This window comes from Rhinopithecus bieti, unplaced genomic scaffold (genome assembly GCF_001698545.2).
Source record: "Rhinopithecus bieti isolate Rb0 unplaced genomic scaffold, ASM169854v2 scaffold_15089, whole genome shotgun sequence".
Classification (NCBI taxonomy): domain Eukaryota; kingdom Metazoa; phylum Chordata; class Mammalia; order Primates; family Cercopithecidae; genus Rhinopithecus; species Rhinopithecus bieti.
In genome coordinates, this window is record NW_016808052.1 from 124,546 (window position 1) to 142,597 (window position 18,052).

Below are 18,052 nucleotides of genomic sequence, written 5' to 3' on the forward strand. Positions count from 1 at the left end.
TCCAGGATTCATGGGACCCAAGTAAACAACTTTGCCAAGTGGCTGGTTGGTCTCAAGGCATCCTATCCTATAAAGGACCATTGCATATTTTTGCTACTGACATGCCAACAGTGACAGTTCTAGATCAACCTCACTGGGAGGAAGTTCATGTTAATGGATCAAAAAGTGTCTCCATTTTTGTTGCCATGGTCATTTTGTTTATTTGCCCTTGTGTAAGCATTAGCATGTTCATGGACAGAGGCTGCCCAATTCACTCTGGATAAGCCATCACTTCTTCAATACCTCATCTGAGGTCGATGCTTTCTGATGGGCTTTGACATAAGATGTAATCTGCATGATCTATGCTTACTCTCAAAAGCCCATCCACATTAATTTTTCCCAAAATTTATTGTATCCCATCTTCTTGTTTTGCTCACTCCAGTGCCCTCCATATTATATGAGCCATTGTTTCTTACCCAGTTGTTATGTATGCCTAACTTGGACCACATCTTCTTCTATATCAGGGGTCAGGCTAGATAATATTTTAGGCTTTGCAGGCCATATAACTTTTTGTTGCAACTATTCAACTCTGTCACTGTAGTGTGAAAGCAGCTATAGACAATATGGAAACAAATGGGTATGACTGTGTTCCAATAAAACAATTTACAAGATTAGTAGTTGACTAATTTGGCCCTTGGGACATTGTTTGCTGATGTATATGAAGAAGTTGACCAAATTTAACACTTAATGCTCTAAAAATTAGGAGGATTTTCTCTCAGTAGAGCCCTGGATGAGGCTATAAAATGACTGTAGTTAATTTTTGCTCACAGTGATATTTCAAGCTGGCCCACCCATGAACCAAGCTTGGTTTATTTCCTCTTGTGTCAGCTGGTCTTAGGAGACTTCCACAGATTCATAGTGTAATATGAGGGAAAGGTGCTGATATAGTATAGGTAGGCAGTAATGGCATGTAGATTCATTTTATCTCTGGACCCATTCAGTTCTAATGTCAAATTTACTATTTCTATCATATGATAGATTGCTTTTGTGTTTATGCATTCATCTGACTTTATAAATTGGTGATTCTGAAAATACTCAACGCATGGCAGGTAGCTGCATTTTCTTAGCTATTTTATTTTCCACGCTATAGCACTTATTCTCTACTAAGGCCCAGTAGCATTCCAGGAACAAGTTTCCAAATGATGAGTTCTGCTGAAGAAGGCATTACCTTGCTCCAGAACACTGGGGAACTCCACTTACATTTACAAGACAGATTGTATGTGCCATCCTTATCTAGCACAGGCACTCTAGAACCAATGTATTTCCTGTGAACTGAGCTGTAAGACACATTTACTACAGCATAATCCATTTTTTTCCTTTTTTTTCCTTTGGAAACCACTCTGCCTCTGAAATCTGAAATGCTTCAACAAGCACTATGCCTCTTCCTTAGTGGTAGAAGATACAAAGCAAAGTAACTTTTGCATTACTTTGGAAGCAATGTTCTAGCATGTTTTCAACAATATTGCCTCTGTTTTAGTATGGTTTCTGCTGCTATATCAGAATATCAGATTGAATACTTTATAAAGAGTGGAAATTTATTTGGTTGATGACTCTGGAGCCTGGGAAGTCCAAGAGCATGGTGCCAGCATCTGGGAAGACAGAAAGAGGAGCACAAAACAGAGAAATGGAGCCCAAACTTGTCCTTTTGTCAGGAGTCCATACCTAATGATAACCAACCCACTCCTATGATAATGACATTAATTCATTTATGAGTGCAGAAAACTTATGATCTAATTACTTCTTAAAGGCCCCAACTCTCAACACTGTTGCACTGAGGATTAAGTTTACAACACATGAAATTTTGAGGGACACATTAAAACTATAGCAATCCTAAAAATTTCATGGTACCTTGAGTCTCTGTAAGGTTTGTATTCTATACTCTTACATGCATGTGTCATTAACAGGGCACTTTAAGTATTTGCCATTTTTTTCTTTACTGGGTTCAAATACTATGATATTTCAGGTTAAGTTCTCAAGGAAGGAGACTCTGAAATTGAAATTAGTGTGCAGGAGGTTTATTAGGAAATGCTCTTTGGAATAATAGCATAGATAGGAAATTAAGAAGGCTGATTGGTCAGAAGATGATGAGCTGTGATGTAGTTTGAGATGTCATGAGACTCTGGAGTTGAAAAGAACCTTATTCTTTAGAACTCTTCTCAAATTAGATGAGCTGGTTAGGCCTTCATACTCCAATGACTGGTCTGTCATTGGAAACAGGCCACCTCAGGAAGAGGCATAAATCAGGCTCTGGTGGCTTTATTTAGCAGGGGCAATCCACAAGGGGACTGAGAGCTAAGGGTTGTTTGTTGGCAGCACTTCAGACACTGAAAAAAAAATAAATCCTTCACTCCTGCAATGAGATTTGGTCCATTTTTACAGTCACTTTATTAAATAGAATACCTAGTGAGATGTTCTTCAGACTATCAAAGAAATCCGAGTGCCTTTGGACATTAACAGAGAGCTGAACAGTTAACATAGCTATTGTGCAAGTGAGTAAATGTGAAATGCTGATATTTCCAAATGAATGAAAGCTGCATTTGATCCTCGTTCCTGTTGATGATTGAAAATAATACATTTGTCAGATCCATGACCCCATACCTAGTGCTGGAGCTTATGTTGTTCTGTTAAAGATACCATACCCAACAGAGTAGATGTGATTGGGACTGCCATTCCATTTTTTTTTTTTTTTTTTTTTACAATGATGGTGGCCTTAATATGCTATGATTCATATATTTCTTGCAGAAGCCATTCTAGTGAATCAAATGAGGACATATTGGGAACCCCCAATGCCTAATCAAATATTTTAGGGTAGAACTAATCTCTACAAGTTCACCTATGCTACATATTGTTTCTGATTTACTCACTTAGCCAGTAAAGCAGTTTCAGAGGCTTTCACTGGGCTCTTCCCACCAATTTAAGTATACAAGTACTAGATTAAAAAAAAAAAACATGAAGTTCTATGGGCTCATTGGGCTTACTGTGAGATAGACCTGAGACAGCATTTTATGTATCATCTGGGATCTATAGATCTTCACTCTAACAGGGAGTTATGCTAGCATTGCAGATCTCCTGGTTGTCACTTATCAAATCAGCCAATTTCTGACAACCCTAAAATGATTTTTAAAGATTCCCTTTATCCCAGTGTACATTTACACTGCAGAATGGCCACAGGACCCCTTGGGCAATCTTTGGGAGAATATTTCATATGTATGTTTGTGGTGTCATTGCAAAGTCCTCCTTCAAGGAAACACAGATTTTCTTCAGTAGGTGAATTCTAGGTTTCAAAATGTCACAGATCTAGAAACTTGGTGTGAGATCATCATTTTCACTGCTGTGACTGACATAGACTTCTGTACCAGCCCTTGATATAAATCCAGAAGTTCTTTGTTGGCTGTTCACCTACTCATCTCTAGGAATCCCATAGTTCATTAGATATTGCAGCGATTCCCTGAGTTCCAAGGTTTGCTTGTTTCCAGTTTTACTGCTTAATATAGTAATTATATTCTCCTTATCTCAGAAGGCTAAGTGTCATCACCTTGCCTCTGTTCTCCCGGAGTCCTACCATCCCCAATGATATCAGTACATAGCAACACCTTCTATAATTAATGCTGGTATACAAAGGACAGTCACCACTGCACTTCTCAATGAAACTATTACCCTTCTCTCTACTAGTATATTCTTATTGTTTTATTAAATGAAGTTATCTCTGAACCCTCTGAAGAAACATCATCAGTTGATAGATGTTTTGTTTCACATAATCAACCAATTTTAATATGTACCTCTCCAATCTCTTCCTAAATTCTATACCAATGTATTTGGCATGTAAACCCCATTTACAGAAGGTCACTGTCCTACTTAAATAATGAGAGCCACCCCTTTTAATGTTTGAACCAGCTCTAATTGTCCTTGCCAGAATATTGAACCACAGTCATGGGAGAGTACTCCCATACTAATAAGCTCCTCCATCCAGCCTCATATTCCACATCTTTAAGACCCACTCCCCCAAGTGTCTCACTAGTCTTATTGGTATGTGCTTTCCAAATCCTGTAGTTCTTTGGGTAAATAAAACCTTTGCTACCAAAGCAAAACTTTAACTATCTGTGTTATTCTGAGGGTTGATTCTAGTTATTAGTTTAGAGGCAATGAAAGAAAGCATGAAGAGATATTGAAAAAGTCATATATCATTTTGTGAGACATACACCTTATATGAAGCTACTGCATGTTCCTAATTGGACTTTTACATTAGCACAGGAGAGCTGCCAGTGTATTGTCTTCTATTTACCTCTGCTATACTTAAGATTAAATTCTTGGCCAGACACTCCAGCTATAGGGAATGGAGATCTCCTGACACAGATACCTGCTGGTTTTCACTGAGTACCTGGAGTGACTAGTTAACTGAACTATTCTTACCATTGTCTTTCTTCAACATTCTAGGAAAGTTAACAAAAGTCAGTTTACCTGTAAATAAATAGATGTGTATGTGTGTATTTACCATTTCGCCAATATCATTCAAAAATTAGAGCTATTGCACAAACCAATACATTTCTTTCTACCTTTACCTAATCCTTAATTAACAAAAAATGGGAGTTTTAGTAATCAGCTTTCCAGATACTACCACCCCACTTAATAGCAGAAATGGGGCCCATTGACTAATAATTGAGTCAGTCCCAGGATATCATCATAAGAATTTGCTTTTAAGAAACTTCTTAGTACCAAGAGTCAAAGCTTGAGTTCCTCTAAAAGCAGACTCTTAAGTAAGGACATGGACATATATAGTTTATTTCTGAGATGACGGTATGAAGCGTACATGTGAGAGAGGGTTAAGTAAGAGATGAAAAGAAGTAAATCCAATAAAATATGTGTTCATGTATAGATGTATTTGTTATCTACTGTTGTGTAACAGATTACCCCAACACTTAGTAATTTAAAACAGCAATAAATGTTTGTCCTATTCACATGGAGTTCTCCTTTGAGCTTGAATTGGTGGTTCTGGGTGGTTTTGGCTCTGAGGTTCTCATGAGTTTGAATCAAGATGCGGGCCAGGGACACAGTCATCTGAAGGATTGACTGGGGATGATGGATCTTCTTCCAGGGTAGCTTAGCCACATGGTTGGTATGCTCATGCTGGCTTTTGGGAGGAAGTCTCATATGTACCTTCATCATACGTACCTCTCCACAGAACTGATTAGATAATTTCATTACATGGCAACTGGCTTTCCCCAGAACAAGTGATACAAGAGAGGCCAATACTGAAGCCTTGATATCTTTTATGACATATGCTCAGAAGTCACACAATATCACTTCATTAGTATCCTGTTGACTACACTGATCAGCCCTAATTAATATGGGAGGAGAATACAGAGAACATATTTACCAAGAGGCAAGGGTCATTAAGAACCATCTTCAAGGCTAGCTGGCACAGTGAGTTATCCTTACAAGAAACAATGATGCCTAAATTTGACTGGGGAATTCTGAGAAACTATGTCTCGTATCAGTCCCAAGATCGCTGGAGTGCTGGGATGCTGGGGTGTTTACTCACAATCTCCCATTTTTGTTGATTAGCTGCCCCTGGGGCTTTAACTTGCTCACATTTCTGGGCTGCTCTCGGGTGCAGGAGAGAGACTTCACAGGCAAAGAGGCACATGTTTCTGAGGTGGGAAAATATCAGCATATTAAAAATTATCTACCAAGACTTCAGGAAAATGTAGGCATAGGCTTAAGGGATTTGAGATGAGGCATCAACAGCATCTGGGAAAGTAAAAGTGACATACTTGGAAATAGAAAAAAAAAGTATATTATTATTGCTGTTATTATTGTTACTATTGATTATTATTATTTGTGTTAGTTTCATTCCATAAAGTTACCATGAACATTCGTGAACACTGACTTAGCCAATACTGAACCATTGTTCCTAGGGTGTACACAGAGTTAGGGTCCTGCAAACTTTAGCTCACACTTTTGTCAACAGGTCAATACATAACCATGTTATGTATGTTTCTCTGTTGAAAGACACCCTATTTAAAATCACTGTTGACTCACTAGCATTGGACTAATGGCCAACAGCTCTATACTCACGCTTGAATGAAGCTTTTTAGCACACATATATATATTCTCTATAAAGTGTTACACAGCCTTCTTGTACTTAGGTACACTAGAGAGCAATTAAGCACTATGCTTAATTAACCAAAAGTGGGGGTTTTAGTAGTCATGATATCATAGCAGGGGGCCATTGTAAGTACCACCAACAAGGACAAATATGTAAAAAACAAGGAACTAAGTGGGCAATGGAAAGGACATATTTACAGTGTGAAAACTGAAACAATAGGGCAGAGCACCAACTTGTTGGACCTCAGCTGGGAATGCATGTCTTGGGCTATTCTGTGCTTTTATGCTGCTCTGTCCATGTTCCTGAATGCCCACTGAAGCACTGTGAGCATTGATTTGGGAGTTACAAGTAAAATTCAGAGAACAGGAGAATTTGTAAATATGGAATCAATGAATCATGAGGGCCAGCTATAATGGTAGATACTTCACCCTGTTAGCCATATTTACAAGGCCCTGGCTGTAAAGATATTTTATAAAAAGGCCATGGCTATAAAGATATTTTATAACAGTACTTATTAATTGCTTACTATAAGCTAGTCACTATTTCAAATGCTTTATCTGAATTTTATTCTTGAAACTGTGAAGTAAGTCGTATTTTATATTCATTTCCAGATGTGGTAACTGAGGCAGAGTGAAGTTCAGTAATTGCAACTAAGTCACACATCATGAATGGAAAGCTAGATTTTAAATATAGACAATAAAACTTTGCACTGGTGTTGCAGACGCTGCAGTGGTCACCTTGTGTTGACAACTGATTGTCCACAACTGAGTAGTCCCTTTCCAGGAAGCACTACACAGCAAAAAGTGACACTTTGCCTAAGGTTATGCACCCTTCCCAGAGGCTGTTTGCATCCAATGACTGGTCAGAGTAAACATACAAAGGCTCAGTCCTCTTACCTCAATACAGAATATCATTGAAGTTTCCAGAGCCCCCTTCTCCTTCCATGATCACCTGAGGCCTCAGTTGCAAACACATCTGAGTTCAACTTCTCTCTGGCCCATCTGTCTTCTTCCCTCACTTCCTTGTAGGTATTATTCTTGAGAATACTCCCTAAGGAATGACCTGTGTACACAGATCTCCATTTCAGTGTCAGTTTCCTGGGGAAGCAGTCAATGACAGTACAAGTGGAGAACACATCCTCTGCCACTTATTACCTTCATGGGTAGATTATTTGCTAATTTTATAAAAATAAAGTTTAAAACGATCTTCAAAATTAGGATGTCCATTTCTGTCCAGACACATTAAAATGTTTTTCAACATTTAAAATAGATTTTCATATCTACAGATCTCACCTAATGTGCTCGAATGCTTCATAAATTCCAGTCACTTTTATGATTCTATGTCCCAGGTCTCTCAAACCTACCATATCATCAATACTTGGGCCAGCCATTTGAGGTTGACTAATGGAAGACAACTGTGTTTAGCTGTCTAGCTTCTGAGTGATCTGTGCAAAGCTTCTTTATTTTATTTTATTTTTTTGAGAGAGAGAGAGAGAGTCTTATTTTGTTGCCCAGGCTTGAGTGCAGCGGCACAATCACAGCTCACTGCAGCCTCTGCTTCCTGGGTTCAAGTGATTTTCCTGCCTCAGCTCTGGAATAGCTTGACTACAGGTGTGCACCACCACACCAGGCTAATTTTTGTATTTTCCATAGAGATGGGGTTTCACCATGTTGGCCAGGCAGGTCTCGAACTCCTGTCGTCAAGTGATCTGACCACCTTGACCTCCCAAAGTGCTGGGATTACAGGAGTGAACACTGCGCCTGGCCAAAGCTGGCTCTTCATTCACAAGAGGTAGTCAGTTTCTGCAGTTTAACCTATTTCTGTTTATTCATTAAATTTATGTCCTTTGTCAGGAAATCTCTATTCTTTCTCTTAGGGGGGATTTTTTTCAGTGTAGTTATCCAAAATGACTTCAGCAGTGAAAAGCCAAACTCAATACCCTAAGCAAAAGCCCTTTGCATAAAAAAGCTTCCCCTGGCCAGGTGCAGTGGCTCACCGCTGTAATCCCAGCCCTTTGGGAGGCTGAGGCGGAGAGATCACTTGAGGCCAAGAGTTCAAGACTAGCCTGGCAAATATGGTAAAATTCCCTCTCTACTAAAAATACAAAAAATTAGTCAGATGTGGTGGTGGGCACCTGTAATCCCAGTTACTTGGGAGGCTGAGGCAGGAGAATTGCTTAAACCCAGGAGGCAGAGGTTGCAGTGAGCCGAGATTGAGCCACTGCATTCTGCCTGGGCAACCGAGCAAGACTCTATCTCAAAAAAAGAAAGAAAAAAAGCTTCCCCTGCCCTGCCTGGATAACCGTCCCAACACTGGAAGAATTTGGTCAAGATCTGGGTAGTGACTTATATGATGTACACTTAAAATAAAATTTTAAATGTTAGCTAAGAGAAGTACATGTGTACTATAGTCATCACTTGTGTGGCTCCCACCAGGTTGATAACTCAGAAACTATTTTACTCTCCTTTCACATGCCTGATTTGTGGACATCTTCTCATCATATCCTCAGTAGCTGTTCCCAGGGGGTTAGAATTAACTACCAGAATATGATAGACGAAAGACTTCATTATTTACCACCACTAGAATATGAGAATTATTCTTGCCTTGAGATCATTTGAAACTCAAAAATGGGTTTCTAATACAGAAAATTTTCTACTTTCTGCTTTCTTCCATTTTTGGTCATTAAAGATCAGTCTCTCTCTTCAGCAATGCTTCCCATTTTCACACACTCTAATGTATCTTTATTAGTTTAAGCAAGTGCTACTTTATTATCCCAAGTTTTATGACGCACCAATAAGTATTTCTTTTTAATGTTCTAGCCCTATTAACAGCTACTGCTTTAAGGAAGCTCTCTGTTCAATATAAGCAGCTATTTTTAGAGATAAACTCTTCCTAAGTTATGTGAACAATTTCTATTGTTCATCTATATTTTATTTTACTGCCACTGTTAACATTTAGTGTTTTATTGTTCTGGGATAATATCCAGAGAAGGTTCAAAGGACAAATTGTTTTTTTCATGCCACCCAAATGCATGCCAAACATTGTAGGAATAATTGCAAACCCAATGGGAAAATTGTTAGCATATTCATATTAATTTTTTACAAGAGCATAAAACTTGGATAAAGTATGCTTGTTAAAGGTATCAAGCAATAGAAGAGCTAAGTGGGATAAGAACAAGGAGCCACTGAAGGGGTTGATGTTTTATTTATTTGTTTTCTTTTTGCATGTGTGTATTTATATGTGTACTTGTGTGTGTATGTGTGCATTTTCTCACTCTTTAGATTTAATATTTGACCCTGGGGTACTTGATTAATAGTGCTTCCAGATGAATTCTGAATATCCCATCATGATTGCTATTGAAGCATACAAATGATGCCAAATAAAGATTTTTAGAAACTTGGATCTGAAACAGATTTATAAATTCACCTTTGCATTTTAAAAAGGCACAAAACTAAGTTTCAGGGAGTCTTTAAGCAATCTACAGAATGTTACACTGTGGCAAAGCCAGGACCAAAAATATGTTTCTAATTCAAGGGTTTCTTAGTCAATGGTTTGTCCTGCTATGTCACCATTTTGTGTAAAAAGAAAGATAGAAATTATCAGCCCTTCTAGCATGTGACCTCTCTGAAACACGCTAGGGAAAAATAATGCTAGGACAAAATGCCCTAGCATAATCATAAAGTTTTGGAGTCAAGTTGACTTGGAGTTTCTGAAATTTAGTATTAGTTTTATCTTGTGTTTTCTCAGGAGGCTTATTTGATAGTATAAATTGTTTTTGCATGGTTGTATCTATACTTATATTCCTGGTGTGCAGTATATATTAACTAATCCTAAACCTGAGAGGATCTGTATTAAAATGGTAACACAAGATATTTTCTCTCTAGCTATTTTTCAGAGATGATAACCTTGAACTATCTGTCATCTATTACTTATCAAAAATTAAGTTGAGAAAAATATTAGAGAAGGTTGAATAATTATCTCTCTATACATGTGCGTGTATACAAAGAGAACATGTCTGTGTGTGTGTGTGTGTGTGTGTGTGTGTGTGTGTATTTATACTGTTTATTATTCTCTAGTACATCCCTGAATAAGGTAACTGCCTCCCTGGAACACACTATGCTTCTCTTTATTTTGCCATTCTCAAATTAATTAATATATTTTTTCAACATTTATCTACAAACACCCTCTACATCTCTGTGCTGTGTTAAGTGGTGAAAATATCTATCAGAAAATTAAGCAAAATCCTTTTAGGAAGAGGGTAAGATGGATTGAAAAAAATAACAGCACAAATAAATATTGTACAAAATATTAAATTGTATATTTTGAAGGAAATGAACAGGGGCAAAGTCTTTTGAAAAGGGGTTCTTTGACCTAGTCTGAGATATCAAGGAAGACTTTACTGACACAATAGCACTTCATTTGAGTGATAAGAAATAATTAAATAGATGAAAAATGGTCATAAGAGATGGTATTTGAAAACAGAGCAGTTTTCAAATAAGTAAAACCTTGTGGTGAGAAGGAGTATGTTTTGTCTGAAGATTGAAACGACAGTGAATGTAGCTGAAGCTTGGAGAGTTGTGGGTTGTCACAGTGTGAGATGAAACTGGAGCAGTATTTAGGGTCCAGACCGTGCTGAGCCCTGTTAACTATTTTGATTGTACCTCAAAAGCAAGGAACAAAGAGAATCCTTTGAAGTATTTTAGGCAAACATGTAATATATCATCAGATTTGCATCTAGAAACCACTATTCAGCTTGCAGAGAAGAGAATCAATTAAAGGGGAAAAACCTGAAAGAGGAAGCGTGGGTGTTACGATAGTCCAAAAAGATGTGAGCTTATTTGGACCAGGGTGGTAGTGGTGATGGAAATAGAAGTGGATGTATTCAAAGTTTATTTAGGAGATGTGGCATTCAGGATCTGTTAGTGGAGGAGAAAAAGGAAAGAGAGTTGTCAAAAATAACTCCCAGGCATTTGACATGCAGCAAAGGATTAACTCTAGTGCCATTCATTGAGACAGGATACAAAGAGAAAACACGTTTAGAATATGGGAGAGCCAGCTATTCCAGTGTGGCTGTGTTCAGTGAAGCTGTTTGCAATGTGTCAAGAGGATAGCTTGAAATATGCTTATTGAAGCTCAGAGGAGAATTAGCAGTCAGCAACATAAAGATGGAGATTGAAACTATGGGTGTAAGAGTTTTTTAACTTATTTGCTGTGTTTTCAGATGAGATAGGCTTAAGAGGATTTAAATACTATTGAAAAAAAGTGCAGTATTGAGGACAAGACTGAATATATGGGGGTGGAGAATAGATGAATCTCCCATAAAGTCAGAAGAGGAGGAGGACTGAAGCATAGAAGACCCTTTTATAGTAGCAAGGGTGCCTTTTCATTTATAACAGAAGAGAGTGAAGGGGCTCAGGGGGGAAAAAAAAGAAAGTAGGCTTCTAGATGATTGTAAAATGATAAAAGATTCCTTACCCTACGGCTTACACTTTCTCTTTGTGTTATTAGGCAATGAGGGTGAGGTGAGGAGCTGGGTGATCAGAGTTTTAAGGGAAGCACAAAGGTTTTAAAATAATTGCTGCAGAGAGTAGACAAGATTTGCTGACCAGAGAAATGTCTGATTGCTAGTGAGTGTTAGACCCTCTTCTGATTTAAAGATTTTGAATAAATTGTAGCATCGGTTTGTAACAAAGTGTGTGGCAACAGAGTGTTTGAAAGGGCGAACCAAAGAACTTAAACTGGTTAATGAGGGAATTAATAAAAGGGGATAGTTATTGTATTGGGAAAGAGTAAAGACAATTGGCCAGGCTCGGTGGCTCAAGCCTGTAATCCCAGCACTTTGGGAGGCCGAGACCGGCGGATCACGAGGTCAGGAGATCGAGACCATCCTGGCTAACACGGTGAAACCCCGTCTCTACTAAAATACAAAAAAACTAGCCAGGCGAGGTGGCGGGCGCCTGTAGTCCCAGCTACTCCGGAGGCTGAGCCAGGAGAATGGTGTAAACCCGGGAGGTGGAGCTTGCAGTGAGCTGAGATCCGGCCACTGCACTCCAGCCCGGGCGACAGAGCAAGACTCCATTTCAAAAAAAAAAAAAAAAAAAAATCGTAAAGACAATTATTAGTTTAGAGGCAAAAAGATCAGGGAACCGTAATGGGAAGGGATTGACTAAGCAACCTGGAGTAATAGGGGGCTATGAGCATAGAGACTGGATTAAAGGGACTAAGAACAGAGTTTCTTTCTTTCTTTATTTTAATTTTATTTTGTAGATACAGGGTTCGGCCATGTTGCCCAGGTCAGTCTTGAACTTCTGAGCTGAAGCGATCCTTCTGCCTCAGCACCCTAAATTGCTGGGATTATAGGTGTGAGCCACCTCACCCAACCAAGAGCGGATTTTTTTTTTTTTTTTTCATTTTAAACAAGAAGTTTATTTAAACAACAAGACACTTGACTTGAAGGGAAAACTATCTAAGATTCTTTTTTGTTTTAGAGTAATTTATCCCTACTTAAAGACAGATTGCCCTACATGTAACAGCTACGTACAAAAACGTTATAAAATTGTCCTTGGTTTTACAATGATAAATGAAAAACATTAAAATTCTCCAATTGAACAAGGTATGCAAGGATTTTTATGTTGTGTGTTTTTGTTAAAACAGTGAGAGCAAAATAACTTACTGAAATGTAAAGATAAGAGCTGAATGAGCATGCCACTAATGGAGAAAGGGGGTATTTTCACAGAATCAGTATTTTTCCCCATCCCGTCTCCACTTGATGTCAATTAAAACATACCATTGGCTGTTTAGTTAAAAAAAAAAATGCAATATGCTTGTGCACATATACCAGTTACTTTATGTACAATAAAGGAATGGGGAAGGGGGAAATGAAAGAATAGAGAAAACTATACGGTAGTAGTCAGGATGTGGTGGAACCAAATTGCAGTTTTCTAATTGAGAATGTAATCTTGGTCTTTAAAGAACAGAGTCCTGGAGTAAAGAAGCAGGTTCCCTTTTCAGTAGACACCTCCCGTCTGCTGTTGGAACACATCAATTGTATCTTCATCCTCCATTTCCAACTGTGCAGGTGTGTCTGTTTCATTGATTGGTTGCCCGTCGAATCGGAATCTGATCTGCCTCATTGACAATCCCTGTCGTTCATAATAGGCTTTCATTAGTTTACTAAGTGGTGTATGCCTCTTAATCTTAAACTGCACCGCAGAACCCATCCTGCCCCGCCACCTTCAAATTAATATGATCGTTGTTCTCAGTCTTGACTTCTTCCTTGGGCTTTTCGTCGGCCATGGCGAGCGCCGGAGTCTCCTCAGCTGCCGCTTCACAAAAGAGGTACCAGGTCCACACCAAATGAGCACACAAGCAGCACCAGGAGCAGCAGAAGAAGGAGGCGGCAGCGGTGGACGAGGGAGAGGGTGCGCGCACATCGTGCCCAAGAGCGGATTTTAACTGATGAATTAGGAAGGGAGTTTCGTAGTAAACAGAGAAGAGGATGATGCTATTTGGGACACAGAGAGAAATGGGATTAGTAATTTTGGAAAAAGAGCTGTTTCTGGTGATGACAGATTCTAGGATTTGACTCTGAGAAGGGTGGCTGAGGTATCATGTTGGAGAAGATCATTGGAGTTGAGGACATTGATCAAGTTGAGGCCAGTGGTCTGGTTGGGTCTATTGATGAGTGACGATAAAGGTAGAAAGAAAGTTTTGAAAGTGCTAATATCTGATTCAGGAGAGAGAAGAGCAGAACTATTGAGAATGACAGTACCAGGAAAGGGAAAAATGTTAGCGTCAAATGGCAATAGCTTTCAAGCAGAAGAATTTTTATGAAGGAGTAGGGAAAAGTTTCAGACTCACTTACCAATCCTTTTCTTCTTCTTGGCTTCATAAGAAGATCACACTTCTCATTCTCCCTTGCAGTTAGATTGGTTTCGTGGGGCAGATCTGGCCGTTGGCATGCAAAAGAAAGTGATGTCATCAATCTTTTCATAAAGTGCTTAAATAACCAGTGTATTTTACCTTTGGCTTTATTCCTCCATCTCCCTCAGCTGCTGGATGTTAGAGTGAGCTTAAAACTGTGAGATGTAAGGACCAGAAGGTGGAAACAGACTGATCTTTGAGTCACTTCTCAGAGAAGAAATGTTCCAACTGTGCTTATTGGACTTGGCAGTGGCGTAAGAATAAGGAGCCTCTCAGCCGGGCGCCATGGCTCACGCCTGTAATCCCAGCACTTCAGGAGGCCGAGGCGGGTGGATCACGAGGTCAGGAGATCGAGACCATCCTGGCTAACACGGTGAAACCCCGTCTCTACTAAAATACAAAAAAATTAGCCGGGCGCGGTGGCGGGCGCCTGTAGTCCCAGCTACTCGGGAGGCTGAGGCAGGAGAATGGCGTGAACCCAGGAGGCAGAGCTTGCAGTGAGCTGAGATGGCGCCACTGCACTCCAGCCTGGGCGACACAGCGAGACTCTGTATCAAAAAAAAAAAAAAAAAAAAAAAAAAAAAAAGAATAAGGAGCCTCCCAAAGGAAACAGCCCAGGGCCCATGAACACTAATGGACAAGAGAATCCTCCCAGGGAACCAGAATCATAAACCTAAGTGCAGAGACTTTCACTGTGTCTTCCCAGCAGCATTTCAGAGTTGTACAAGCCAGTAGCTGGGGAGAGTTTTTCATTCTTCACCCTTTCAAATGAGAGTATTTACAGCTAATATCCTGTTCCTGATTCACTACTATATGTGGTATGTGCATTTTTGTGGGTAGGAGGAAGATAACTATCATTTTAGTCCGGAAGTTACAGGACAAAGATAAGCCATATATAAAGACGGCAGGTCATTCATTGATCCCAGAAATTTATACAGAGACAGTGGCCAAATGGAAACTTCGGATTATTCTCTATATGAAAGGATTGAAAGTTTCACACATTTGGAAGAAAGATTGAGGCAGATATTTGTGGACTAGAAGGCTGAATGGTGGCAGAAAATGGCTGGATCCCATCAGTCCTATTTCCTTTTCAAAGGAATGCTAGAAGACTAGATTTTCCTAACTCCTTCAAAATTAGATAGGGGTCATTTGATTAGTAATGGCCAAATAAATCGGAGCAGACATGATATAGGCTATTTCCAGACCTAAATTCTCAAACAACTGAATACATCTTTGCATTTTTTTTTATTATACTTTAAGTTCTAGGGTACATGTGCATAACGTGCAGGTTTGTTGCATATGTATAGTTGTGCCATGTTGGTGTGCTGCACCCAATCTTTGCAGTTTTGTGGATGGAAAAAAGGAATCCAAAATGATGGAGACATATGATTAAAAAGCAAACAAACAAACAGGATCTAGGAGTCACCACTTATAGGAAAGCTACCAGAAAACATTTTGACCTTTCACAGCCGAGTATGGCGTGAGTGAGAACTAAACTTTATATTGTGTTAAGTCACTGAGAATTTCAATAGTTATTCAGGAGATGTCAGGTTTGACCTTGAGCAGAAGTAAATTGATATAAAAAATTTCTGAAAATATAGGGCACTAGCTTAATAATAGAAAAACAAGAAGGGAAGACATAATAGTGGAAACTTAGAAAAAGGCAACTCATATTATGTTAGAGCAAAATATTTAAAACCGTCAACCTCTGCTAAGATTTTTGGGGTAGATTACTTGTCTAAACTAGCAAGCCTAGTGGAAAAGATTTGAAAATAATCACATAATTAATATGTGGTTAAAAATTTTAGAGTGTCAAAGTCTAATTCAGCTTTCTGTTTTACCAAAGTGTTTCATGGTGAAGATGCGATAGAGTTTTTAGGGGTAAAATCTCTATTTATATCAGGAGGACATCAAGTTAACAGTCATTAAACATGAAGAAAATTACAGCTCAAAACTTACAGGGTTATTAGATCATGAACCGATTAGAAAAATGCAAAGCTCAAGTTACTAAGTTTTAAGGAAAAACATGTACACATGTACAATTGACCATTAAAATACATTTAAATTGCATATGTCCACTTGTATGCAGATTTTGTTCTGCCTCCACCGCTCCTAAGACAGTGAAACGAACCCCTTCTTTCCCCTTCTCCTCAGCCTACTCAACCTGTAGTCACTGAAGATAAAGACTTTTATGATGATCAATTCCCACATAATAAATAGTGAATATACTTTCTCTTTCTTATGATTTTCTTAACATTTTCATTTCTCTAGTTTACTTTATTGTAACAATACAATATATAGCATATAAACCATACAAAATATGTATCAATTCTGTTTATGTTACTGATGAAACTTCTGGTTAATAATAGGCTATTCGTTAAGTTTTGGGGGAGACAAAAGTTCTATGTGAATGCACATGGGTTGAAGCCCCTAACCCCTGCATTGTTCGAGAATGAATTATGTTGCCAGAGAAACCTCAAGACCATACTAAATATCTCTTATGCCAGTCTAGCTATTAAACAACTTCAGTGCTAATCTTTCTACAGTCAAGAGGCAGCCTTTGAAGAAGCCACACTAACAAATGCTCATTTTCAATGTGGCCATGTAGGATAATGGGAAAGAGAACTCTTCCAAAAAGAAGAGCTTAAGGTCATGGGAAGCTACGGATCAATATCTTAAAAGAACAGAGCTAGTTCACAGAATCTCTTTTACCTCCAAGACAAGAAAAAATTGTCAGTGCCTGGCCCACTGGATTTTAAATGGTCCATGATTTTATGTGTTTCCCATTCTCCTCCTACCATTTTCTTTCTTAATGGGAGTGTCTGATGTGGATATTCTTTTCTCTAATACTGTATTCTGAAATGAAACATACGTTTTATCGATATGACAAAGAGCCACATGTGGACTTGATGTAGAGGACTGACAATCACCTGGAGAGCTTGATTTTGAGCTAGAAACAGTGACCAGATGATAATTTGGGCTTTCCTTCTTAAAAGGAGAGAATGTATTCTATGTGCCTGAGAAAGAATAAAATGGATAATTTGTTAACCAGAAGGTTGAGTTGTGGCAAATACCTACCAGTTGCATTTCCTCTTCCTGGAACCCTCAAAAGTCTATATTTCCAAGGCACTATTTTAGTGAGGTTGGTGCCATATGAATGAGCTATGGCTGATGGGATGGATGCAAGGAGAAATGCCTTTTTTTTTTTTTTTCGCTGAAGTGAGTAAGTAAATGGTGTGTCTTCCTCTCAATAGTTTTTTCTCTGTTTGCTGACTGAATGGTGCCAAGATGATCTTAATGCCAAAAGATGGTAGAAAAATCACAAAGAAGTAACCAGTTAGAGGAAAACCACTTCACCTTCTCATTAAACTGCTTTATGAGTAAGAAATAGACTTTTGTGTCACACTAAAACTTCAGAATTTCTTTGTTATCATGGTTACTCCTACCTTTCCTGACTAAGATGGGGGATTAATGCTCCATGAATGTCAAGGCTTTAGGAGAAGGAAAACAACTCCTACCTCAAACCTAAAATCCGTGGACTTTGAAAGAAGACACAATTATCAGGGAAATTATATCTTCAGTTATAATGTTTTCATTAAAGCAAGAACATGAAGTAAAAACGAAGAGGTTGAAGATAAAACTGAGCTTGTTCATGGGCCGGGCGCGGTGGCTCACGCCTGTAATCCCAGCACTTTGGGAGGCCGAGGCCTGCGGATCATTAGGTCAGGAGATGGAGACCATCCTGGCTAACAAGGTGAAACCCCGTCTCTACTAAAAATACAAAAAAAATTAGCCAGGTGGTGGGCGCCTGTAGTCCCAGCTACTCGGGAGGCTGAGGCAGGAGAATGGCGTGAACCTGGGAGGCGGAGCTTGCAGTGAGCTGAGATGGCGCCACTGCACTCCAGCCTGAGGGACACAGCGAGACTCTGTCTCAAAAAATAATAATAATAACGATAATGATAATAAAAAGAGGCTGTTCATGAT

The 18,052-nt window shown here is 38.9% G+C and overlaps 1 pseudogene across 1 annotated transcript; it reads right to left on the bottom strand.

Moving 5' to 3' along the window:
* Nucleotides 1-12,553: 12,553 nt before the first annotated feature.
* LOC108537687 (small ubiquitin-related modifier 2 pseudogene) lies at nt 12,554-13,456 on the bottom strand (annotated as a pseudogene). The gene has a single exon (XR_001887900.1). The product of XR_001887900.1 is annotated as a small ubiquitin-related modifier 2 pseudogene (transcript).
* Nucleotides 13,457-18,052: the final 4,596 nt, after the last annotated feature.